A 26,624-nucleotide genomic window follows, 5' to 3' on the forward strand; every position below is an offset into this window, starting at 1 on the left:
CCTGTTGATGGCTTTCCTGTTAGATTGTATTCTTTTCCTTCTGTTCCTTTGTTGTTGCTTCTTAAAAGTAGAGTCCTCTTGTGATGAGAGAGGGGAAAAAATGTGACTTCACAAAAAACAAGTTTTTAAAACTTGTTTAGAATTTGTGGTAGAATATAAAGCTCTGGGTCTTTAAAAGACTGTCTTGAGTACAAAAGGTAGCGCCCCCTGCTGACCTGCTTATTAACCCTTTATAATGGTCACCAGTGGCTCTCCAGCTGGTTTTGTTGGAGCCTTTCCAAGTAAGTCTGGGAAATATAGGGATGAGTCTGGAACATCTGATTGTAATCAAAATGTGAACACATATCTAGAATTAGCCAAATTTTAAGCAGTTTAAACTGGCTGAAAAAGCCGTGTATTTGGAGTATCAGATACTCCAAATCTGCTATAGAATAAAACCATTCACAGAAGAGATTCTTACTGCAGTCATTTATGAAAGAACCCCATTAACTCTAAAATAACATTAATAAAAGCAATTAATCAGATAACATTTTTGGGCGGCTATTACGGGAAGTTTTTACATATTTATTTAAATGGTAGTCACTCCTATGAGCTAGTTGAGAGAGAATTAGCTGATGACCTTCCCATATGCAGTATATGTAATGAATGAAGATAAAGAATTTAATAGTTTTATTTATATTCTGGACTATTAAAATGTAAAATGCTATAATGTGCATAATTTAAAGTAAAATGGCAACATACTATGTAGAGTATTATTTTAAAAAACTTTATAAAATCTTAATAAAATTGTCTATTACTATATGCATGGTGAAATTGATGAGGCAGAACAAAAGTCTTTAATCTTTTTATCTATAAAGGGGTGTGTGTGATAAAATGATCTACCTCCTAAGATTGTGACAACTAAGTGACTGTAAAAACAACGAAAACATCAAGCACAAACTTAGAACCTGTCATTAGAATTAGGCTCTAAATAAATGGTACTGATCATCAACATCATTTAATGAAGGTACATGCAATATTAAATTAGCAACTTCTTCCAGGTAAAGTGCTGATAGAGTGTTCATCTAACAAAATATTTAATATGTCTATTGCAATATTGTTTGATTTTCTAATAAACTTTATCCTGTAGACAGGAAAAACATCAAACACTGTCGAGTCTCTTTCTGAATGACTGTAAGTTTGGTAGAGTTGGACTACTGATACATTTCATCTTATGCCATAAAATCAATACAATTTTTATGCATTGTATATGCATATATATATATTATTATGTACATTTTAATATTATAAGGTTTTATTAATTTTAATTTGCATTAATGTGTTTACATTTTTAATTAGGCAAGAATAAAAAGAAAAAAACCCCTCAAGGTAAGTTCAGAATTGTTTTGTTGACCAATGAAAATACTGTTTTCTTTGGCTGAGCTTAACCCTTGATTTACACATTTGCCCACATGACTTAAAGATGGCACTCCATCATATTTATAAACAATGCTTCACTATAGTCCCAAATAAATATTTTAAAATCATACTAAAAAAATAAAGATAATCCAAATGAACTTGGTTTTCTCATTATTATAAAATAATTAAACACAATAGGTAGCATTTTATACGTAAAATTAGATTCCATCAAAAAAAGCCAAAGTAACATTAATTTCTAATATAAATCTGTAAACTCCCTTGCCATTGCGTCTTAAACAACATCTTAACTGGCTTTTTCCTACAACAATGTAACAATGTGTAAGTGATTACAATCACAATACATCCTTGAGTAGAGTGGAATTCCAATTCCCCAGAAGGCTTCTTGATCTCTTTAAAATTCATGGGCATTTAATTGAAAAAGATTGGGGGTTTTAAATTTAAAAACTTGGATTGAAACTAGACTACTATCTTGCAGGATACAGAAAAAGTGACTTAAAATGGATTAAAGGCTTAACAGTAAGACCTGAAACCATGAAACTCCTAGAAGAAAATATAGGCAGTAAGCTTGACAACATCAGTCTTGGAGATGCTATTTAAAATCTGACACTAAAAGCAAAGGCAACAAAAGCGAAAATAAACAAGTGGGACTATATCCAATAAAAAGCTTTTACATCGCAAAGAAAATAATCATCAAAATGAAAAGGCCACCTACTGAATGGGAGAATTCATTTGCAAATCATGCATCTGATAGGGCAATGGTCAGCAAACTGGCCCCTTGAGTGTGGCTCTTCCACAAAATACCACGTGCGGGCGCACACGTACAGTGCGACTGAAACTTCGTGGCCCACGCCATGGGGCCAAAGAGCCACGTGTGGCTCGTGAGCCGCGGTTTGCAGACCAGTGTGATAGGGGGTTAATACAATATGTAAAACACTCACAGAGCTCAATAGCATAAAGACACAGATTTCTATTAAAAATTGACAGAGGATTTGAATAAACATTTTTCCAAAGAAGATACAAAGGCGCATGAGATGTTCAACGTCACTAATTAGGGAACTGCAAATTATTGGGGAAATGCAAAACCACAATGCAAAAACTGCTCACCTGTTAGAATGACTGTTATAAAAAAGACAATAAAGAGCAAGTATTGGTAAGGATGTAGAGAAAAGGGAACCCTTGTGCACTGTTGGTGGGAAAATAAATTATACAGCCACTATGGAAAACAGTATGGAGCTTCCTCAAAAAATTTAAAATATAATTTACATAGGATCCAGCAGTTTTACTTCTAAATGTTTTCCCAAAGAAAATAAAAACACTAATTCATAAAGCTATATGCATCCCTATGTTTAGTGCAAATTATTAACATCAGTAAAGGTATGAAAACAACCTAGTTGTTCGATGCTGGGTGAATGGATACGAAAGATGTTTATATACATATAAATATGTGTATGTGTATATATATATATATGTGTTTATAAAACTTCATATATATAAAACCATATATATATATATATATATATATATATATATATATATATATGTGTGTGTGTGTGTGTGTATGTGTGTGTGTATATATAGTGAAATACAATTCAGCTATAAAAAGAATGAACTCTTCCCATTTGGGACAACATGGATGGACATTCAGGGCATTGTACTAAGTGAAATAAGTCAGATAGAAAAAGACAAATACTGTATAATCTCATTTATATGTGGACTCTAAAAACAAACAAATAAAATCAAACTCATATATACAGAGACCAGTTTGATGATTGCCAGAGGGGAGGAAGAGTATGGGATGGGCAAAATGTACAACCTTCCAGTTATAAAATAAATGAGTCATGTATAGCATGGTGACTATAATAGAATTGTATTGCATATTTGAAAGTTGCTAAGAGAGTAAATTTAAAGTCCATGTCACACAAAAAAGAAAAAAAATTATAACTTTTTAAATTAAATCTGTTAGTTTTTTATAGAGTCTTTAGGGTTTTCATGTCATCTGTGAATAATGACAGTTTACTTCCTCCTTTCCATTTTGGATGTCATATTTTTTCTTTTTGTCTGATAGCTATGGCTAGGACTTCCAGTACTATGTTGAACAAGAGTGCTAAAAGTGAGCATCCCTGTCTTATTCCTGTTCTTGTGGGAAATGGTTTTAGTTTTTGCCCATTGAGCATGATGTTGACTGTAGGTTTTTCATATATGGCTTTTATTATGTTGAGATATGATCCCTCTATAGCAGCGGTTCTCAATCTGTGGGTCGCGACTCCTTTGGCGCTCGGTCAAACGACCCTTTCACAGGGTCGCCTAAGACCATACTGCATATCAGATATTTACATTACAATTCATAACATTAGCAACATTACAGTTATGAAGTAGCAACAAAAATAATTTTATGGTTGGGTCACAACATGAGGAACTGTATATAAAGGGCCAGAAGGTTGAGAACCACTGCTCTATAGTTTTAATCAAAAAAAGAGTGTTGGATTTTGTTGAACGCTTTTTCTGCATCAATTGATATGAAGAAAGAGTTAATGTATACAAAGTAAATAATAATAATATTAATATAAAAATAAATACTGACATGTAAATGAGTAAAGTAGCATGATGTATGCAACCTACTCTTAATTATCAAGGAAAAAGTATGGAAAAAGTGAAAGAATGCTAAAGCAAATGTTGCAAAATTATATATAAATTGGTCAATTGGGAGAAAGGGTGTACAGGAGATATGCATATTTACTGCAACTTTTCTATAATTTTGAAATTATTTAAAAATAAAATTAAAAAATTAACGTAAAAATATAAGTAGACATGATGATGGATGGTACGTAGACTTATTGTGGTGATCATTTCTCACTGTGCACAAATATAGAATCATTATGTGGTACACCCAAAACTAATATATTATATGTCAATTATACCTCTATAAAAAGATCAATTAAAAGACAGATTGGCAGATTAGATTAAAAATAAAAAAAAAACATGACCCAATTATGTACAGCAATAAAAATGAACAGTTGATATATGCGATGACTTAGATGGATCTTAGTGAAAAAAGCCCAAATCAAACGACCATAATATTTTCAAAATGACAACATTTAGAGATGAGAACAGATTAGCTGTTGCAGAGGTAAGGAGGGGAGAGGGAGGTGGATGTGATGGAACAGTTCTGCATCTTGATTGTGGTGGTGGTATACAAGGCTACACTTGTGATAACGTGTCATAGAATTATACATACAAACTGTACTAAGGACCTTCCCTGCAGCTATATAAAATGGAATAATCAGAGTAAATTGGACAAAGTGTACATGGCACCTCTCTGTACTACCTTTGCAACACTTTCTGTGAATCTGTAATTATTTCAAAATTTTAAAAAATGTTTATTAAAAAGAAAAATTTAGGAGTGTGTATGTATGCACACACTATTTCAACAAGATATATATGTATATATGCATATACATTATATACCTATACATACATATATATTATAAATATGCATATTTATATATGCATATTTATTAGTGAAAATTAAAGTATATGGCATATAGTTGTACAAAGATTCTGGGATTTCCCTCTAAGCATTTAAGTTTCATAGGGATACATTGTTTGATTCAGGGTAAGTAATTCATTATGGGGGTTGTGTTAAGAATCAGGCCTGGAAGCTCCACACCTCATTTAGAAACCACCTGGCTTATATAATTAGTAAAAACTTTTCCTTTAGACTTTTATTTCTAATAAGAAAGAGCCCACACTTGGTTTCTTAAGCATCTTTGGCTTTGGCTACTCATTCTCTTTACTTTATTCCCTTTCTACTTCAGATATAAAAAAGTATCCATTGGAAGAAGGTGACAAATGTTCTTTAGCAAAGGATTTAAGATAACTGTAAGGAACTGTAAGTGGCAGAAGCCAAGGACTTAGTGGAGCAAAGAATTTCCTATGGAAAAAAAGGAGGAGAAGAAAAGAGATCTTCACTGGTCTACATCAGTTAAGCCTTAATTCTCCTGTGTTTGGTTCCGTGCTGAAGAGCTAAGCATATGATCAGCTTGTCTATGATGACTGGATTTTGTTTGTTTGCTTGTTTATTTCTATGTCTGGAGTTGACACACTAATTTATAACAGGTAGAATGTCCTGTTGGGACATGGTTGTAAGCAACCAACCACCGCTATAGTCTCTTTATTTATATCTCGTGTGTGTGTGTGTGTGTGTGTGTGTGTGTGTGTGTGTGTTTACTAGAACATAACTCCTGCCTCTATATCCCAACATCATTACCTGCTCTGATCTTCTTTAGAATTAATAATCTTTAGCCTTCCCTCCTAGCTTACTGGGTTTCAGGGACTATGAGTTTCCAATATTACCACTTAATTCTGACAACACAATAGCATTTGATTTGCCTTCTCACACTGCTTGGGCAACACCATGTCACTTTGGTTTCTAGTCTCCTACAACCTACCTGACCAGACCAGACCAGACCATGCAGCCCATCCCCAGGGTTCCTAAAGTGTGAAGATTCAGCTGTTTTACAAGAGCACTGGGAGCCAGAGCTGATGAGGACATTCCTGGGTAGTGCTGATCTTTCTTAACCATAAAGAAAGAGACAGACTCTTGATAATTCTTGACCAAAGACATGTCTATCACTACCATTGGTCCTGGAGGGAAGCACCGTACGTTTCAAGAAAATTCTCAGCCTGGTCTTCTGTAGATTTCTTCTTCTATACAGAAAATGGTGTTCGGCATCTCAGGGTATTGATAACCTATCTGAGAAGAGATGTGAAACAGGCATGGTGAAACCAGACCCTCAGTGAATGAGGCCTGATGAACAGTACTGATGAGGGCAGATGTTAGGACACTCAGTGGTGAAGCCTAACTCCATTCCACTACATATGTAATACAGAATCTTGGCCAAGTCACTCAACCTCCCCAGGTCTGTTATCTTATCTATAATAATAAAAGTGTAATATGCTAATTAGACGAGACATCCTTCCAGATGTCCTTCGGTGGCTGCTGCTGTGAGGGCCATGGTGGCAGCTGGGGCGGCTGCCTCGGCCCTTGGAGCCCCTTGCACGAATTTTGTGCATCGGGCCTCTAATATACTAATTAGACCGGACGTCCTTCCGGACAAAGCGGGGGCTGCGAGGGCCGAGGCAGTCCTCGTGGTTGCCTGGGGCCGAGGCAAGCAGCCATGGCTGCGAGGGCAGAGACCCTTGCATGAATTTTGTGAATCAGGCCTCTAGTTAGCAATAACAGTACATAAGATGCTACTACTACTAACAATCACTTTGAATGATTGGGGCAGGATCACGTCAGGTAAGGCACGTTGAAAGCTTTCCATAATGTCAGAGGACTAGTGAAGCTGCTAAGGTGAGGTTAGGAGATGTAGCATCTCAGCCTGCCAGGGAAGCTGGCAATGAAAACAGGGGCTGGGAGCCAAATTGAGTTCTGCCCTTACAAGCTTGGATGACAAAATAAAGCCACAGTATACAGAGTTTGCGATTCTGGAGCACTGGGAGCCAGAGCTGATGAGGGCTTTATTTAAAAACAAAAACACTTTCATGTCCCCTGCCTACTCTGTTGGTGATGGATTCAGAGCAAATAGAATGCAAAACAAGATGTGTTATTAGATAAACAGAAATTATTGGGTGGGCAGATTTCTGCTAGGACCCTTGACAATATCTTCCTAATCAACTAAGAGCAGACAGAAACCAGCGATGCCAAAAGTTCCCCAAGGATCATCTTCTATACCAAGGGTCAGCAAACAATTGCCTCTGGGTCAACTCCAGTCTACCATCTGTCTTTGTGAATAAAGTTTTATTGGAATACAGCCATGCTTATTTACACACCATCCATGGATTTTTTTACAGCACAACTCAGAGTTGAGCAGCTGTGATATTAACTGTGCAGCCTGCAGAGCTTAAAATATTTACTCTCTGGCCTTTTTGAGAAAAAGTTTGAAGATGCATATTCTATACCCTTAATTGTTTACATGTGTGAAAAGCGACATTTGGACTGCCAGATCAATTTCAGGTTGAAGGTGAAATCCTCAAAGGACGGGGTTCGGGTATTCTCTGAGGATAATATACTTGTTTTGCTGCTGTTATCAAAGCGAATAACCAAGAATCCTTGAAGAAAGCAACAGTCATGCATTTCAAAAGAGGGAGTAGAAAAAAATCCAAATTAAATCCTCGAAACTCAGGGGGTTGTAGGGGAAAATCATGCTAGCAGTCTTTAGGAAACAGTGTCAGATGCCCACCCCATCACAGCTATTCTCTCTTAATCAATAACACACGGGGAATCCAGCAAAGTGGGAACCTTCATGGTTTTTGCCTGAGAAACCTCAAGCAAGAATGCTATTACTCTAGAGCAGAGACGAGTCAAGCCAGTTGTCAGAAATGGATTGCAAGGATATGGCAGTAGAAATTAGTATATACCAGCATGCAAGAATAACTATTCTCATATGTACTTTTTCCCTCTGTGAAATAAAAGCACAAAAGCACAATGCAGTGGTAAGAGATGCACCCTCAATTTTCCTGAGCCGGGGTGCCTGTGCTATCACAGCGGCCTGTGCAGGCAATCGCTACACACAGCAAGGAGCTCGGAGTACGGCAAATGGAAGGCCAGCAGCTGCTCCATGCAATCAGGGGAGAAATGACAATGGCCAACATGACACTCAAGGTTGGGTGGGGCTGTGGAGGGGGAAAGAAATGGTCCTTAACATACTGAAAAGTGTGTCATTGTCAAACGTTCAGCATTTTCCATCCACACAAAGCACCTATTTTCATTTCCCATTTATTTTAGCAAAGAGCACATAACTCCCGGATATTACCTCCCCTCCGTATAACTGATTAGAAGCATACAGTGTCCCCTGTTTAGAAAGTGAAAGGAAAGATTAATGAGAAAATAAGCCTTCATTCACCCGGCCCCACACTTCTAACACATACTGTACATTCTCCCCTGAAAGCCTACAGGTTTCTCTTAGGCGACACCCTTGAGAGACATCAAGAATACAAAAGGAAGGATAACGGGATTAGGAAACACAAATCACTGGTAAAACTAATGCAAGATATTAAAACAATAAAATATGGATGAGTTACTTTTCCTCCTTGTTATGCCCAATACAATTTAATTCTGTTTCTATAAAAGACAGCAGAAGGAAATGGAAAAGATTAATAACTGCAGGAAAAGAAAACTTTGCTTGTGTGTTAGCAAAAAGCTAGCGCCCCAACAGTGGTCTCCATGCAGCCATGCTTCCCTGTCCTGGAGGCCCCTGGGAAGTCAGGACTGGCAACTGTTTGGAAACCACTAATCGAAAGGTCACGTGGGACACATTCTGCCAAAAACAGCAGTGATAAACGTGTGTTATAAAATACCACATCGCTTCTTTAATGTTTATGCGGCCTCCGCGATTTCAAAAGAAATGTTTTGTGCATAAAACAACATAATGAAAGAAAATCCTGCTACTTGACGGGGTTTGCTTTCATGGAAAGGCTTTTTCACACCCATAAACATTTGATCCCCACATCTGTTAGAGATAAAAGGAGAGTATAACTTCCCTTTTAGATGCAGATATTCAGTTCCCAGAGACCATATAACATGCTTAATGAGGACAGCAAAAATGTTGTAATTTCCCTGAGTAAATTAGTACTCTTCTGAAATTTAAAGCTTTATGGACTGCTTCAGGTATTTTTTCTTTAAATATGGCTTTGGCTGTGTGTTTATATTTTCATTCTAGGAATAGCTTGTTATTGTGATTTTGGGAAGTGAAACTGGTTCTTAGGTTAAAGAATAATAAAAATATTTTCCCCAGGAAGCAATGCTGTTCATTTCTTAAATAATGAGCACCTACAAGAGCCAGCCTGCTCATCCTCCCCATCACTGTCCACAAGGCCACCGTGGCCTGATGTGGTGGTGGGACCCCATCCCATGGTCTCTTCACTTCACGGGAAGCTCACCCTTCCTATCATTGCCTTTCCTATCATTTGGGATGCAAGTCTGGTTTCTGTGCCTACCCTGATCTTAGAATGACAGCAAAGACCCTACGATGCCCACCCATTTCTCTCAGAGGAAAAGCCCAAATCCTGGCATCATTGTGTACAGCCAGGCTCCCATCACCTATCGGATCATGCCTCCTGCTTATTTTCTCCTTGCGCACTCTGATGTAACCTTATTGGCTTCCTTACTCTTTCTCCAACACGACTATGCACAGGTCTCACTTTATCAGAAGGCTCTTTCCCATGTAGCTGCATGGCTACTTCCCTCATGGGCTTCAAATTATGGCTCATGCCTCACCTTCTCAATAAGATCCTCTCTGACCATTCCACTCCCACACTCTCAGTCCTCCTCACCATACTTTTCTTTTCCATAGGTCTTATCTTCTATCATATCATCCAATTTGCTTAGTATGACATATTACTTATTGTCTATGTCCCCACAAGAAAATAAGCATAACAAGGCCAGGGAATTGTCTGGAATACTGCAAGATGCATAGTCGGCCCCTAATTCATGTTTTAATGAACAAACCATAAATGAATGAATAAATGTTTGAGTTAAATAGATTTTAAAAGCCCTCTATTAAAACTTCTCCTCTTACAGAAGGGCTAAGCTTCTCATCTCTTTGTAAGATGATTGCATTTGAGGTCCCCTATGTTTAAAACACTCAGATCTTTCTTGCATGGCTTCCCTTTTATCATTAAAATCTCAGTTCAAACATCACTGCCTGGAAGAGAATAGCTCCATGACCACCCACAAGCAGCAGCCCCTAGTTGTAATCTTTTATTTTTTATTACATTACCCTTTTCAATCTGCCTCATCACACCAGTCACTACCTAATGTGGTCCTACTGTTTTTTTTTTTAAGTTTTGTAAATATATTTTGGCTTCTTTATCTTTCCTCTAGAATATAAACTCCTCAGGGGCATGGGCAGTTTTGTTCATCACCATATCCCCAGTGTCTCACAAGTGCCTGGCATAAGGTAGAGGAATAGTAATTATTGGTTAATTTTGTTGACTAACTAGATGAGTGCCACAGTCATTAGTAAGAGTTATCAGAACTGGATCTACATATCTCACCTGGGCATAGCCTCACTACCTCTGGTGCAATGATGTCAAATCAATTACTCCCTAGACCAGTGTTTAAGAATGACTATCTTAGGTCTTCACACTCAATTCCTTCACCCAGGATCAGGTGACTGCACAGATCCAGTGATGCTTCTGTGTAATTTACTATGCATGACGATGTGTACTTCTTTATGTGAATGTATGGCACTGATATATTAGGTATAATTCACTGTCTTTAACTTTTAAGGCAGTGGAAGCAGCAGGCAGAGCTTTTCACCTGGAGGGATAACAACCTTTATGAAACCAACCACAAAAATATTTGTCCATAAAGCTATCCAAGTTAGATGGTAGCAATGATAGCAACCCTTGGCATGCCAACCTGGATTTGTAACATCAGGACCCATGGATCACATGATAGGCCCCTTCTGAAAATCCTGCTGAGATGCTGGCTTTAGAGATTCTGAATTAACATGAATATATAGCTCAGAGCCAACCCCTTCTCTGTGCAGAATAACATTTGGGATTATAATAATGATAAAGCTCTGGGTTGAATTAGATTGTACTATTAAACTGAACAAATTGCCCTCCCTAGTAGCATAGGACTTTACTAATATGTGTCAGTAATAGTAAGTCAGTCACTTGAGCTTTCTGGGCTGCAGTTTCCTCATCTGTAAAACAAAATGGTTGGAATTAATTATGTTTAAAATTCCCTTTCTATGAGAGAATCAGCATCAAATTAATTCATGTCTTTTTAGTCTATGTTACTTGATTTTTCATCAGCTTAATTTAACAACCTAGTGACTTTTGTGTCGGCTCACTTGAAATTCTATAGAATCATTTCAAGAGTTTCATGATAATTATTTTAAATCACTTCACATAGTGCCTGACTTAGAAGCATTCAAAGTGCATTGCTCTTTCAACTTACACTTTTACAGCTATAAGAATTTTATATGCCTTCACTTCAACTCTTTCATTTCACAAGTGAAATATTGGAGACCAGCAGAAGTTAACCGACTTGTCAAGGGTCGCACAGCTCCTGAGAGGCAGAGCTTCAAAGAGTTGCCAGGTATTCTGACTGTTCAGGCCTCTGTCAACTGTACTGCACGCTGCTTTATTTGACCTTTAGCAATTTCTGACATTGAGTAAACAAAATAAGTGGCATGATTTTCTTCTGACACTCCTAAAAGACACAGAGATCTTTCTATGATGCTAACATCTGTAAGGCCGACATTTAACAATGCCCTATTTAGAAGTGTGACTAATTTTGACTACCAGATACAAAATATTTGCAAAATGTTTTCATGCTTTAAAATGGCCAGGATAATTTGGCAAAAATAATTGTATGGGAGTGCTTAAAAATAAAAAGGTACAATCTACATCAATAAGTTGTCTGATTAAGAAATCGTACACATTTAAGGAAAAGTTAGATTGTTCTAAGGTTACAAAAATTACTGTAACTTATCTATCCTATTCATTAACTTATACAATGACATCCTATAAAAAAAGCAATAATGTTCTCTGAATTGGTCTTCATTGATATTTTACATACTGTAAAAAATAGCTTTGGAGGCATAGTAATAAAATATAATCAATCTATTATAAAATCTAGTAGGATATGAACCAAACTACTGGTCCTCAAATTTGTTTCATGTTAGAGTTAGCTGGGAAGCTTTAAAAATTACCTTTATCTTGGCACAGACTTAAAGATTCTGACTTAATTGGCTTGGGGTATAGCTGTGCATCATAATTTTTCCATTAATCTGATTACGTTATTTTCTATTGATTTGATTATTTTATTTTAGTAGGTTATCTGATCAATTAATTACATTTTTTATTGTGAGGAATTGTATTATGTATTATAAGGAATTATAAACAAATAAATTAATATTTATAGTGGAAAGGCATTTTGAGATGCCCACACTGAAAACTGAAATATTTTGGGAAGAGAAAATCTTGCAAAGTATGATGGGCATTTATACAGGGCTGGCTGAGAATTAGCTGCAGAGTAATCAAGTGGTAGACATTTATTGAGTACTTGCTCAGGAAAAGAAACTATGATTCAATTCTGTGGGTGATATGAATGTACTCAACTCAGAGCAACCTATAATCAAGATTGGAGGATGTAAAACATATCTGTATGTGTAAAAATAATAGGCAGCACCATAGAACAATAAATAAATATTTGGGTGATTCACAATTTTAAACATTTATGCCTTGCCAATTGTAGTAATCACACACGGCCATGATTCTCTTCACTGTTTCTCTCTTTCAAGCTATGCACAATTCATATCCTATTGTATGCCCATGTTCCGTACCTGGCTACTTCATGTGTTTAATAGACCAACAGCATCAGCATCATCTGGGAGTTTGTTAGAGAGGCAGAAGCTCAACCTTGTCCTCTACCTACTAAATCTCCATCTGCATTTGACTAGATCCCTACATGATTCTTATAGCTATTTAAGTTTGAGTAGCACTGCTGTGGTAGATACTGATTTCTTCTCAAGTATATCAAATACACCATATCAATATTACTCATAATACATATATAACACAGTTCAATCTCGAATTAAGGGTATTTTTTTCAATGACTCACACAGGTTTTTGTAGTAGTATTAAAGGATTTCCTGACACAGAAAGAGATGAGCTCTTCAGACTATTTCATTTGTGAATATGAATCACTTCCTATGTGTGAGTAACTGCTAAAATGTGTGATAAGAATAATGAGACCACAAGAGAACAAAGAAAGCTGCAATTTCTTTAGGCAAAAGAAGTCAGAGAAGATGTTGCAGGGAAGATGGGACCAAGATGAGCATAAAGAGATGGTTTGTGACAGGAAAAAACAACAACAAGATAGAAAGAGAGAACATTCCAGATAGGGAGAAAATGTTGAAGGCTAATTCCATGCCTAGAGTAGGAGAGAGTTGAAACTATATGGCATCCTGGTTTAAAAATTTCCTGGTCCAATGGTTCTCACTCCCAGACACTCATACTTGGTCACTCTTTTCCACTTTGATTAGGACTGACCTGTATAACAAATAAGATGATGCAGAAATGATGGAGAGTGACCTCTGAGGCTACATCTTTAAAACACTGTGGCCTCTGCCTTGCTTTCTTGGCTCACTTGCTCTGGGAGCAGCTAGCCTCCATGGCATAAAAAGGAGAGATCCATGTGGTAAGGAACTGAGGCCTACAGTCAACAATGAGCATCAATTTACCAGCTGCACCATGACCATCTGCTACAGGCTGATCCTATAGTCTGGGTTGAACCTTGAGATGACTGAAATCCAGATCAATATCTTAACCTTAATCTCATGAAAGACACTGAGCAAAAGTCACCTTGATAAGCCACTTCCCAAATCTTGCCTCACAGAAAACGTGAGATAAAAATGTGAGGTAAAGGCAATCTGTGTTGCTTTAAGATGGCAGAGAAAATTGGTTATTAGTAATTAATAGCTAACATTAGAAATAAATAACAAATAAAAACTAATACAAATGATAAGCTACTAATAACAGAAACAGAGTAAGTAATTTAGAAGATGCTAAATGAATAAGAATGGCCTTATTGGAGAGTTTATAGACCTGGAGTCACAAGCTCAGATGCCTCCATGGGCCAACAGGAAAATTAAATGAGTGAAGTGGGTCAGGGAAAAAAACAGCAGGGGGGCAGAAACTGTGATACCCCTGCTGGTGAAACTCATTACTATCTCCATTTCTGAGCAGGTCAATGCAGCACCTGCAACTTTGGGAACTCTCAGGTGGTAGATAAAGAAATGGTACTGGTTTGGTGTTGCAATGTGGAAAAATTGGAATAACAGGTGTTTTTTTTTTTTTTTTTTTGGAAACAATCATCATTTAATAGCTACACTTAGGGTATTTATTCTGAAAATGCTATCTAGAAAACACTACAGGGAGAAAATTGTGGGAGGAAAAGACCTGAAGAGATTGGGGCATGAGTTAGAGTTATGGACATATGAATGCAAAAGAGAATCTTTAAAGGCATGTAAGCCCCATGAGGATAAAACTGTATTGTACTTTTGTACAAGTTTATCCTGCTAACCCAGAATACAGCCTCTTCCTATAAAGAGATAGTAAATATTTTAAGCTTTGCAGGCCTCATAGTCCGATAGTCTCTGTCCCTACTACAGTGGGGCCTTGACTTACGAGTGTCCTTACTAACGAGTTTTTTGAAATACCAGTTGTCTCTCGGCCAATTTTTTGCATTGAGTTGACAGAGTAATTTGAGTTAATGAGCTCCTTTACAAGCTCGGTCTCAGAATGAATTAAACTTGTAAGTCAAGGCCTCACTGTACTCAAGTCTGCCCTTAGAGCACAAAGGCAGCTGTAGACAACCCGTAAATTAATGGTTGTGGTTGTGTTCCAATAAAAAAAAATACAAAAAGAAGTATGGACTAGATTTGGCCCATGGGTTGGGTTGTGGTTTGTCAATTCCTAACCTAAAATAGAGTAGGTAAGTGGTTGGCAGAGTGTGGTTCTAGACCAGCAGCACCCATATCAGCATCACCTGAGAATTGGTTAAAATGCGGGATGAGGCCCAGCATGCTATGTTTTAATAGGCCTCTTAGGTGACTCTGATAAAAGCAACTTTGAGAGACATTTCTGGAGATACTCAAGAACACTTATTTGATAGATAAGTAAGCGAATGAATTACATCTCCATATGTGCTAACTTTTGCCTCCATTAGAATCACATATAAAAAAAAGTACTTGAGATGTCACAAATTATACTTTGGCTATTTTAAGTCTAGCTTTGGGTGTTAAAATTTCATGGTATCCCATAAAGCATCCCATGGATTGCAGGCATTCCACCACCTAAAAGACTTAGAAAACCACTAATCTAATACAGCTGCAATTTTCTTTTTTTAGAGAAAAAGAACTTGAGGCAAACACACACACTCTCTCTCTCTCTCTCTCTCTCTCTCTCTCTCTCTCTCTCTCTCACACACACACACACACACACACACACACACACACACACAAAATACAACCCAAAACCCCAAATGTGTAATTACCGAGAGTTAAAAGCATCTAATTTTTTTTTCTAATAAATATGCCTCACATGTAACCTTATATATTTGGCCTTGCTAGAGCTGCCACATGGTGAAGAAAAAAGTGGTCATATGACCTGGTAGAAAAGAAAACAGTGATGAGTCTTGTTTTTAACAATGGAGTCTCATTTATATGTACTCAGTTTTCTCAAATTATTTATTAATGACTGGGCTGGGTTGATGTTTCCAGGTTCTGCTCAGCTTCATAGACTGAAGGGCCAGTAGTGAGTGTGGGAAGGGGGTGAGGCAGGACAGTAGAGGAATATACATCTCCGTCAGGCCTTTCCTCAAGAAGGGTTATATAAACTGAGCCACAGGGGGAATGAATCAGCCAGTAGTAAAAGCAAGAAACTCCCACAGACCTAATAGGATACAAGATGATGTCTCGGGGTGAAACTCAGATAAGAAAAGATTTTGGAGCTGAAATTCACAGAGAAACCAATAGATTTATGCATGATGTGTGTTCAGCCAAAAAGCCAGAAACCTTCATTAAACAAAATTCCCCCCCCCCAAAAAAAGTAAGTTTGAATTAAAGGGAAGAGAGGTTTTCAGCTGATATACACAATGGCATGCAGGGTGGGTAAAGTAAGTGAAATTTTATATATCAAGTATGAAAGACAGTGCCTATTGAAACATAAGAGAATCCTATTGTGTTACCATTATGACTAGAGGCCCTGTATTGCCTCTCATCAAGAGTAGCCAAGTGGGTCCCACCACAGGGCCCCTGCCATCAGCCCTGTGACCTCTGCCCTCCCTAGCCTCTGGATGTGAGGGAAAACAACGCTCCCAGGACTGTAACTGTATTTGGGACCTGTAGTCTTACATTTGCCCGGCATCAGGACTTACCTGGAGTGGAGGAGCAGAGTTCTTTCCTTGTGGTCACTCCACTGGACTTTCTAATTCCCCCTCTCAATCCCGGAATAGGTTTGAAGCAGGAGTTCAAAGCCATGGTTGGTATACAAAATCAGCCCACGTTCTCAGTCCATGTAGTCACAGTGCGTGCATGCCTGGGAGAGGGGCTGGCTCCTAGGAGACCCTGCAGAGGAGCATTCATCATCCCCACCTCCCCCTGGTGACTTTACCCTTGAAAGTCTGATTTTGCCATGAGCCTGAGAGAAGTCGCAATCCATTAATCAATCAATGTTCATTGAGTGCCTACTATGTGCCAGGCACTAACATTACCTAAGTTCAGAAGGTGAATGTATTCAATTAGAATGACAGTTGCCTAACTTATAATGAGCAAGAGTTGTCACAGTAACTGGGATAATCAAAGTCCATGTGATCAATATATTCACTCTATGTGGCCAAGCTACACAGGGAACCAAATCATAATTAGAGGGCCTCTGTATCAATGTATAATGAGAAACAGCTAAGACCTGAAGCTGAGTACTTGACGTCTATGTGATTGGAATATTCCCTCCAGGTGGGAAGGTTTACCTGGGAAGGGAAATAATTATTAGAAGTTGTTTGGTGAGCACAGATTCAGAGACATAGCAGTTGTATTCATGATAGATACTAAAGCATGGAGAGACTCTCTCATAATGCAGCCAGTGGGAGGAAAGAGCTCTAAAAGCTGAAGTTTTCTCTAGGCTCCACAGTGAGCAAGTGATCCTGGGCATCACCCATGTCTGCGTTCGACTCTCCTTTTTCCAGGATTGCACAGCTCAGTAATGGTGTCAAGCACCGTGCTAAGCTCATGTTGGGTGTTATCTCATTTAATCCTTGAGCAGGTCCCTGCTCAGAGAAGCCTTCCCTGACTTCTCATGATCCTCAGCATGGCTGTGCTTTCTTCACACCTCTTGTCACTAACTTTCTAGTCCGCATTGATTTGTTAATTGGTCAGTGACTGCTTCCCCCAAAGGATACAGTCCCCTGAGGACAGCAGTTTTATGCTGAAAATGGTTCCTGGCACATGGGAGGAGCTTACTAAGTGTTTGGTGGATGGATAAAGAAAATGGTTAGTGGAAATTTGAATAAAGGGATGGATGTATGGATTTACAAGTAATCTGAGAGGTAGATATTAGCATCACCATTATTACAGAATAGGAAATGGAGGCTACTTCTAAGGTCACTTAGTTATCAAGTGGACAGCAGGGATTTGATCCAATTCTGACAGACTCTATCTACAGCAGTGATGGCGAACCTTTTGAGCTCGGCGTGTCAGCATTTTGAAAAACCCTAACTTAACTCTGGTGCCGTGTCACATATAGAAATTTTTTTGATATTTGCAACCATAGTAAAACAAAGACATATTTATGATATTTATTTTATATACTTAAATGCCATTTAACAGAGAAAAATCAACCAAAAAAATGAGTTCGCGTGTCACCTCTGACATGCATGTCATAGGTTCGCCATCACTGATCTAGAGCTTTGCTATTGATTGCTACTCAGTTTTGTTTTATTTTTGAAGATTGATACATCCAGGAAGATTCCATTCAAAACTAGACCTCCTTGGGCCCCTGGAGTTACAGAAATCTTCACTTGGCCAAGCCCTACTCTCTACTTTGTGATTTTGGCTGTGAAATTGCTTAGTTAAGTTTTTGGGGCCCGCATTTTCATTTGCTGAAAATTGAAATAGCAATGTCTGCTTAAAGAGTTGCATCAAACAATATATTGTACACAATCTTCCCACTTACTGCAAGGACAAAAAATAGAAATGAGATAATAAACATAGAAGTCCATGCAGACTGCTATTCTCGTATGAGTAATTAACACAAAGTCTCAGGGACAAGAGTAAAAATTAAATCTCCCCCATGGTCATGTCATTAGAGCCTATTTAAGACTATGAGTTCCTAGAAGGCAAAGACCACAGTTGTTTAATTTACTGTGCACAGAACATTCTCCCAATGTATGGAAGCATTATACAAAAATGAAGCTGGTTCATGGTGTTTAAAAAATCTCATAAAATATTTTTGCTAAAAACAAAAGATTACCTATGTGCTTTTATTCATCCTGTGGCTTTAAATACCATCCAAATGGTTAAGTCCTCCAAGTGCATTTTTTCCAGCCTTTGCCTTGACACTGAAACCCTGTTGGCGTTGCCTACCTCCTAGATCCACAACCCAACTTGGGCTCTACCTTAGCCATCTTAGAGCTATCCCATACCGAAATGGAACTTTATTTTGCTTTTTCCTCTTCTGTATCTCAGTAAATGCTAAAACCACCATAAATTCTATTCCTGAAGTCAAACTCCTAAGAACCATTCCTGATTTCTCCCTTTCTTTTGCCCTTCTACACCTCAAGTTAACTAAAGAAGCTGTCTATGCTACCTACAAATTATATTTTAAATGAGCTACTAACTATTATATCCATTGTCAATATTTTAGTGCCACCAACCATCTTCCCTCATCTGTGCTATTGTGAGTGAACAGAGCTTTTCCAAACATAGGGGCAATTTATTAGATGTCCCCGGTGCCTGGAATGCTTTCCCCTGATCTTTCACAGGGTCAACTCCTTCTTCTTTAGTTTGCACTTTAAATATCATCTCCTCCTAGAGATGTCCTCTGATACTGACTAAGGTAAGTTCTCCTGTTGTTCTTGATCAAAATGCCATTATTATTCTTTATTATACATTACAGTGGGGCCTTGACTTACGAGTTTAATTCATTCCATGACGGAGCTCGTTAAGGAGCTCGTTAACTCAAATTACTCTGTCAACTCAAAGCAAAAAATCGGCCAAGAGACTGCTTGTATCTAGGAAAAACTCATTTCGGGACACTCGTAAGTCAAGGCCCCACTCTCTCTATATATGTACATATATATAATCCGTAATCTCATCACAATCTGTTATCTAACTTATTATTTGTCTAAGTTTATTGTATGACTCTACTCTACAAGCTCAGGTTTGGGAGGCAGGGCCTAATCTGTCTGTCCTGTTGAGCAATGTCCCCCTAGTGTCCAGTATAGTGACTGGCCTGAGTTCAGTGCTCAATGACACTTGCTATCCATAACAACATGTCATGTGGTAAATGTCAGAGGTTGACATTACCTGTTTAGTAAAAGGCATTATTAACCACCGACATTTCTCTTTATATTTTTTCATATTTTAATAATAAGAAAAGGTTCCTTTTATCTTTTCTTGGCTGAAATCTGTGTCTTTCTCTTTTCACATCCATACGGCATAGAACTCACTGAAAAAAAACAACAACCAGTAACTATTTGAACAAATGTGGGTCAAATTCACTTTCAGAAAATTTATGCATATTATATGCTTCAATAAAAATGTAGGCATTTTCTCCCATATATTAGACCATTTTTTAACTTATATTTGGTGGGATATAGGTCGCAATCCATGGCATTGAAAATTCTTCCCATTTCAAAGCATGATTTTGCTTGTTTCTTCCCTAATATCCCCTTCTGCCAAGATCAGATGGCTCCTTCAAAACCCACCTCAAATATTGATGTTTCTAAGAAGCCTTCTGCCCTGTTTTTACAGTTTTAGACTTCTTAGATTCTGTACGCCAATGTATGGTAGTGATATGTGCACACTGCCATGTTGCAGGAAAATATTATGCTATTAACCTAAATAATTATTCTTTTCAAGAATTTCTTTCTTTCTGTTAAAACTAAACTTGTAGTAGAGACAATAACCTTTGGAAATAGTAACAGGAGTTGTAGTAAAACAGAAAGCAAATATTAGGAAATTCTTACTTGAATTTATAAATTGGCTTTTTAAATTCACATAGAGATGGTAATTGCAGAGAAAGGAGTTTTGAATCTCAGAAGTCTAAGTGTATAAACACATGAGCAAAATCAGGGATAAATGAACATGTTTAGAGTTGTTTACTCAAAAGTGAATCATCTGGTATATTCAGAGCATGGGGTTCTCAGGGCTGGCAGATCAGCTCTAACATGTTCTCCCTGTTCTATTTGAGTTCATGGATAGAAAAAAACGTATCTTTACTACCACATTTCCAGTGCCTAGCATAGAACTTAGCATATATTATAGACTTGGTAAATACGTTAAATTTAGCTGAATTATTACAATACCCAATTACAAAAAATTCTAAAGCATCAAGTAAAAATTCAAGTACTATCCTGGAAAAATACTAGAAGGTGGCACAAATGCGTTGTCAAATAAGCAATCTTTCTCCATGTTAGCTGTTTAAGACCCATTTTGCAACTGAGTTTATAGGGACTTCTAAGTTTTATATTTTATTTTCATGGTAAACATTATGATTTACAGGTGGGTCCCATCAGCCAATCCTATCTAATAAAATAGAAACATGGTAATTGGCGTACGACCGCTAGCCTTCCCATTGGCTAATCAGCGAGATATGCAAATTAACTGCCAGCCAAGATGGCGGCTGGCAGCCAGGCAGCTTGAAACTAACATGAGGCTCGCATGCTTCAGTGACGGAGGACTCCAACGTTCCCCGCCTGCCTTGCCGGCCTCTGAGCTTGCAGTTTAAGAAACATTGCAACAAATATAGAAGCTAAACAAAACCCCAGAAACCTGCTTTCTGCGAGCCCGGGATCTCAGAGCTGGAGTTATACATTGTTTTGTTTATAGGACCGAAACAAACCAGATACCTTCTTTCAGCAGCAGAGGCCTCAGAGCTGGAACCAGAGCTAAAGCTGGCCCAGAATAAAAAAAAAAAAAGAAAAAAAGGAGCAGTTGGGAGCTTCAGTCGGCCTGAAAACAGCCCTCAGCCCCTCACCCAGACTGGCCAGGCACCCCAGTGGGGATCCCCACCTTGAAGGGTATATGACCAGCTGCAAACAGCCATCATCCCCTCACCCAGGCTGGCCAGGCACCCCAGTGGGGACCCCCACCCTGATCCAGGACACCCTTCAGGGCAAACCAGCCAGCCCCACCCATGCACCAGGCCTCTATCCTAGATAGTAAAAGGGTAATATGCCTCCCAGCACCAGGATCAGTGGAGCCACGAGGCCTCCCGGCACTGGGATCAACATGACAGAGGGCAGCGACCAAACCCCCTGATAACCCTGTGGCTCTGTGTGTGACAGGGTGCGGGGCCACAACCTCCCTATCCGCCCTGCTCTGTTCGTGATGGGAAGGCGCCTCAACCCCCTGATCAGCTCTGCTCTGTGCCTGATAGGGGGGAGCTCCCCAACCCCGATCACCCTGTGGCTCTGTGTGTGACAGGGTGCGGTGCCCCAACAACCCCCCCCCCGCCCACGGGCCCTGCTGTGTGTGACGGGGTAGAGCCATAACCTCCCCATCGGCCCTGCCCTGAGTATGACAGTGGCAGCGCCCCAACCCCCTGATTGGCCCTGCTCTGTGGGTGATAGAAGGTGGTGCCCCAACCCCCTGATCCGCCCTGCCCTGAGTGTGACAGGGGGCGGTGCCCCAACTCCCCTATCGGCCCTACTCTGTGAGTGACAGCGGGGAGCTCCTCAACCCCCTGATCGGCACTGCTCTGTGCATGACAGGGTACGGAGGCCCAACCCCCTGATGGGCCCTGCTCTGTGCGTGATAGGGGCAGCGCCCCAACCCCTTGATTGGCCCTGCTCTGTGCATGACAGGGGGTGGCACTGCAACCTCCCCATCGACCCTGCCTTGAGTGTGACAGGGGATGGTGCCCCAACCCCCCAATCGGCCCTACCCTGAGCGAGACTGAGGGGCGCCGCAACTCCTCAATTGGCCCTGCTCTGAGCCCGGCCAGGGGCTGCACCTAGGGATTGGGCCTGCCCTCTGCCACCCAGGAGCAGGCCTAAGCCAGCAGGTTGTTATCTCCCGAGGGGTCCCAGACTGCGAGAGGGCACAGGCCAGGCTGAGGGACCCCCCTCCCCCCACGAGTGCACAAATTTTTGTGCACCGGGCCTCTAGTTTATACTAATAAAAGTATAATATGCTAATTAGACCGGATGTTTCTGGCCATCCTTCCAGACGTCCTTCTGGACAAAGCCACAGAGGCTGTGAGGTCCAAGGGCCGGTGGTGCAGGAGAGGCAGCGGTACAGGCCGGTCCAGCACCACAGCCCCTTTCGCAGAGGCAGCGGGCAAGAGGCCTCGGCACGGGCGGATCCAGAGCTGCGGCCCCTTCCACAGAGGCAGCGGAAGAGGGAGCTGCGCGGTCCTGGTCCCAGTGTTGTCTCTTCTGTAGAGGCAGCCACGAAGGCAGTGGCGCAGGCCCAGTCCCAGCACCGCGTCTCAGCAGAGGCTGGACAGGGTGCAACCTGCTGTTCTTCAACCTCCCACAGCCCCTCCCCAGCCGGCCTGGCTCCAGATCACTTCCCACCCACAAGTGGGTGGGTGGCAGGGCCAGCACTAAGAAGCAAGGGGCTGAGGGCCAACAGCAGAAGCTGCCGCTGCGAGGGCTGAGGGAAAGCAGCTGTGGCAGCTAGCAGTGGCAGCTGCGGCGGGGTGATGGGGGCGGCACCTTCCCCTGGTTGGCCCAGTTGCCTCCCGTGGAGGGGGGCCAGACTGAGGCTTAGGCCTGCTCCCCAAGGGCCTAAGCTGTCAGTAGCACATCCCCTGAGGGCTCTTGGACTGTGAGAGGGGGCAGGCCTGGCTGAGGGACTTCCCCCCTCCAGTGCATGAATTTTTGTGCACCGGGCCTCTAGTTATACATATTTACCTATATGTATACATACAACTAATTGCAAGCATTTTAAATGACTAATATTTATAGCTTTTGGTTATATAAAAAAAAGCCTCTTCCTACTACCTATTCTCTTTTTAGCTGGTCCATATATTGGTTTATATATGTGGTGACTATGTAGACAGATATATTAAGTCTATTTAAAAGAACATGACTTGCTGCAATAATGTCATTTTACTGGCACTTCCCTTCTCAAGTGGAACTTGCTCTTACAGTGGTTTTTAATCTCTCATACAACTCTAAAACTTATATTGTGTTGAAACATGATAAATCCATTTGAACCCAGAAACACTAAGTTTCCTCTTATATAGGCATCTAACAAATTATCACTGGCAAATATATTAGATTTATTCTATTTTTTAAAATCTCTCTTCAAAAGGGAAAATGTTCCAATCTGCAATCCACTGAAAAGATTTATGTCATCTTGCACATTAAAAAAACAATGACATCAGCATTAAAGTTTAGTCACATCAGTCTTCTCATTGTCTCTAAGCCAACCAATCAGTCTTATCTCTGTAACTTCTTTCATATAAATCATGTCTATTTCCTCCCTTCCTCCCTTCCTTCCTTCCTTCTTTCCTTCATTTCTCCCTTATTAAACATGTTTTTTAAATAACTAATATGTGCCCGGCACTATGCAGAGTAATGGGTAAAGTAAAATACTTCACATACTCTGGAACATGGAGGAGCCACAGTCTATTGGAAGAAATACAGATCTAAACAATCTATTTCAATATTGAGTGGAAAATTCTTTCATGGGAACAGTGCATGCAAACTTCTTGGCAGCTTGAAAAGGAGCAATAAACCCAAATTATGAGAAAGCTAAAAAAAAAAAAAATCCCAGGAATTTTTCTGAAGAAAGTCTCAAACTGACTGAGAACTATGATTGCAAAGTCATAGTCCATGCAAAAAAAAAAAAAAAAAAAAAAAAAAGGAAGGCGAAGAGGGTTCAGGTGAAAGCCTGGAGGTTGGAGGGTCCCAATTCAATAGGAAAGTAAATTATTCGGCAGCTGCAGGAGCTGGTGAGTGGAGTGTGATGAGAGATGGATCCTGCCCCTGCTCCAGATGAAATCCAGATTCTTAGGAGAAATTCAAGCGATGACTTCTTTAGGAAGCCCTTCTCTTCTCAGATCGCTATGACCTCTCAGTTCTCTGATCCCTTCAGGCTTTATGTAAATTCCTAATACACTTCCTTCAGACATCTGTGTTTATCTCCTGGTCGAGCAGAGAAGGTTCCAATCATCTCTTTATATGTTTGGAAGCTTTGGTGGCACACAAATAAAATACATAAAAAATCAGATGAAACTATTCCTCTCCAAGCTATCTTCTCCTTTAAGTTCCAGAAAATGCAAATGTTCACTGAGCAAATTTAATTAGAGTCTCTTTGCTCCCAAGGTAAAAGGTGGCTACTCATCACATGAAATATACTTCATAAATATGGTACTTCACTCTATAAAGAACATTTATAATATTTTATGGTTATATATTAGAACTCACATATCACAGAGACTGTTTTATTAATGACCCTTACACTATGGCCAGTGAGAATAATAATAATATTACTCATTATGATTTACTTTTTAAATGATCTATTTTTCTTGTGGGTATTGCCTAAACTCTGGAGTTCATTTTGTTAACAATTTCATAGAGCTTATAACTAGTGTCCCCCATGATTTGTGCAATTTCCTCCCCTCTCACCAAAAGTGCATAATATTCACCCTTTTGCACCAAAATAACAATGCTATGAATGACCTGACATTTATGCATAAACGCAGGTGTTCAATTTTTTTCTTTTATGTCAATAAATAAAATAATGGCCACATCTTAATTTTAAAAAGTTGTATTTTATTTTCAACTGCATACTGGTGTCTCCTGGTAGAGTATATTTTTTTCCACACGGAATATGCAAAGGAAAATTTATAGTCAATGGATACTACCTAGAGTGCACAGGGACATTTCCTATCAACAATTCTTTACTTTGAAAAATACTTAATTGGACTGTTAAACCTTCTGGGTTAAGCTGAATATGGATCAAAACTTAGAATGAATGTCCATTTTAAAAGAACATACCTTTGTGACTTATGAGGAGGCAGCCCTTGTACTAAACAATTTTCACAGGTGAGTGTGAGCTACCTTAGCAAACTCACTTCAAGTTGGCAGAGCGATTTTCCTCTAATCAGAAAATATCTCCTTCACCATTTGAAAGACCTCTGGGGAATTTTCTTCAGAAATAGCATTTTACACTATTTGATTTGGCCCATGTCTTACCTATCCATTGACTATCCTTAGGTCTAAGCTATTTTTCAGGACACAGCTGGTCCCTGTCATTCAACCTCTGTTATAGAATGAGAGATGACATATGACTGTAATGAGGATAAGAGACAGCTTTCTTACACAGGAAGAAATCACAAGGTGATTTGGGATGGACCATAATTCTTTGGAGCCTAAAATAAGAGTTTACAATGCAATAGGAAGCTATAAGTGGGTGACCATATCTAAATAGGGAGAAAGATGTATAAAATGGAAGTTAACTGGAGGTCATTGAATTAATATATTCATTTTAATATTTAAAATAATAATGTTGAGGAAAGGTAAATGACTTGCTCAGGAGCACACAAATGGTGGGTGATGCTGAGATCAGAATCTTTGGGTTACCAACATAGGGTTCCTTTCATTTTCCAATTATTTTATCATATTTCCCAAAGAGCTGTAAAAAGATATATAATAGAAATTACCATCTTGGTTATTTATGAATAATTTTCAGCATGTTATAAAAAGAAAGATTGAACAATTCATTCTCACATTGCTTTGTGGAGGAAAGAAGCTTAAATGCTATATTTTAATGCAAAAGTTTGCCCAAGGAGATGTTGCATTATACAGTAAGTGCCATAAAAAGATTAACTACCTTGCAGGCTGCACCTTGAGCAGGGAAACTCAATGATTTCTATGTAAAACTCATAAATGAAAGTGTTCATTTATTCATGATATTCTAACATATTTCATACTGTTTTTCTAAGGCAAGCAATGCATGGCCTTTCAGTTTTATGCTGTTACTTAAAATATTTGGGAAAAATTGTTCCTCAATCTCTGATTATATTATTACACTCAAAAGGAGGTTAATTACTATTTCCTGGGGTCACTTTTAGCAGAAAATATTTAATGCATTGTTACCAGGGAATGATATCATAGCAAGGAAGACGTGACGTACAGTTTCTACAAGATGGCTAATGTAAATTATTTCCAGAATACAGAATGGTAAAAAAAGACAGAGTTTGTCAAGTCAAACTCACTTTTACCAACAAGGTACTTATTTTCAGAGAATGATCTATTTTTATACCTCATCATGATAAGAAAAGCAGAAAGTGATTAAACAGAGGATGCGTTAACACAAAGCATTAAAGCAATGCTATATGGAATCACACTGATATCAAACTATACTACAAAGTAATCAAAACAGTATGGAACTAGTATAAAAAAAACAAGCATATAGATTAATGGAATGGAATAGAGCCCAGAAATCAAC

The 26,624-nt window shown here is 39.1% G+C and overlaps 1 protein-coding gene across 1 annotated transcript in view; it reads right to left on the bottom strand.

Annotated features, from left to right (window-relative positions):
- Window positions 1-26,624, bottom strand: part of LOC132239341 (ADP-ribose glycohydrolase MACROD2-like) — a 792,923-nt gene that overhangs the window by 319,897 nt on the left and 446,402 nt on the right. The window lies entirely within an intron of this gene.

This window comes from Myotis daubentonii, chromosome 8 (assembly GCF_963259705.1).
Source record: "Myotis daubentonii chromosome 8, mMyoDau2.1, whole genome shotgun sequence".
NCBI lineage: Eukaryota > Metazoa > Chordata > Mammalia > Chiroptera > Vespertilionidae > Myotis > Myotis daubentonii.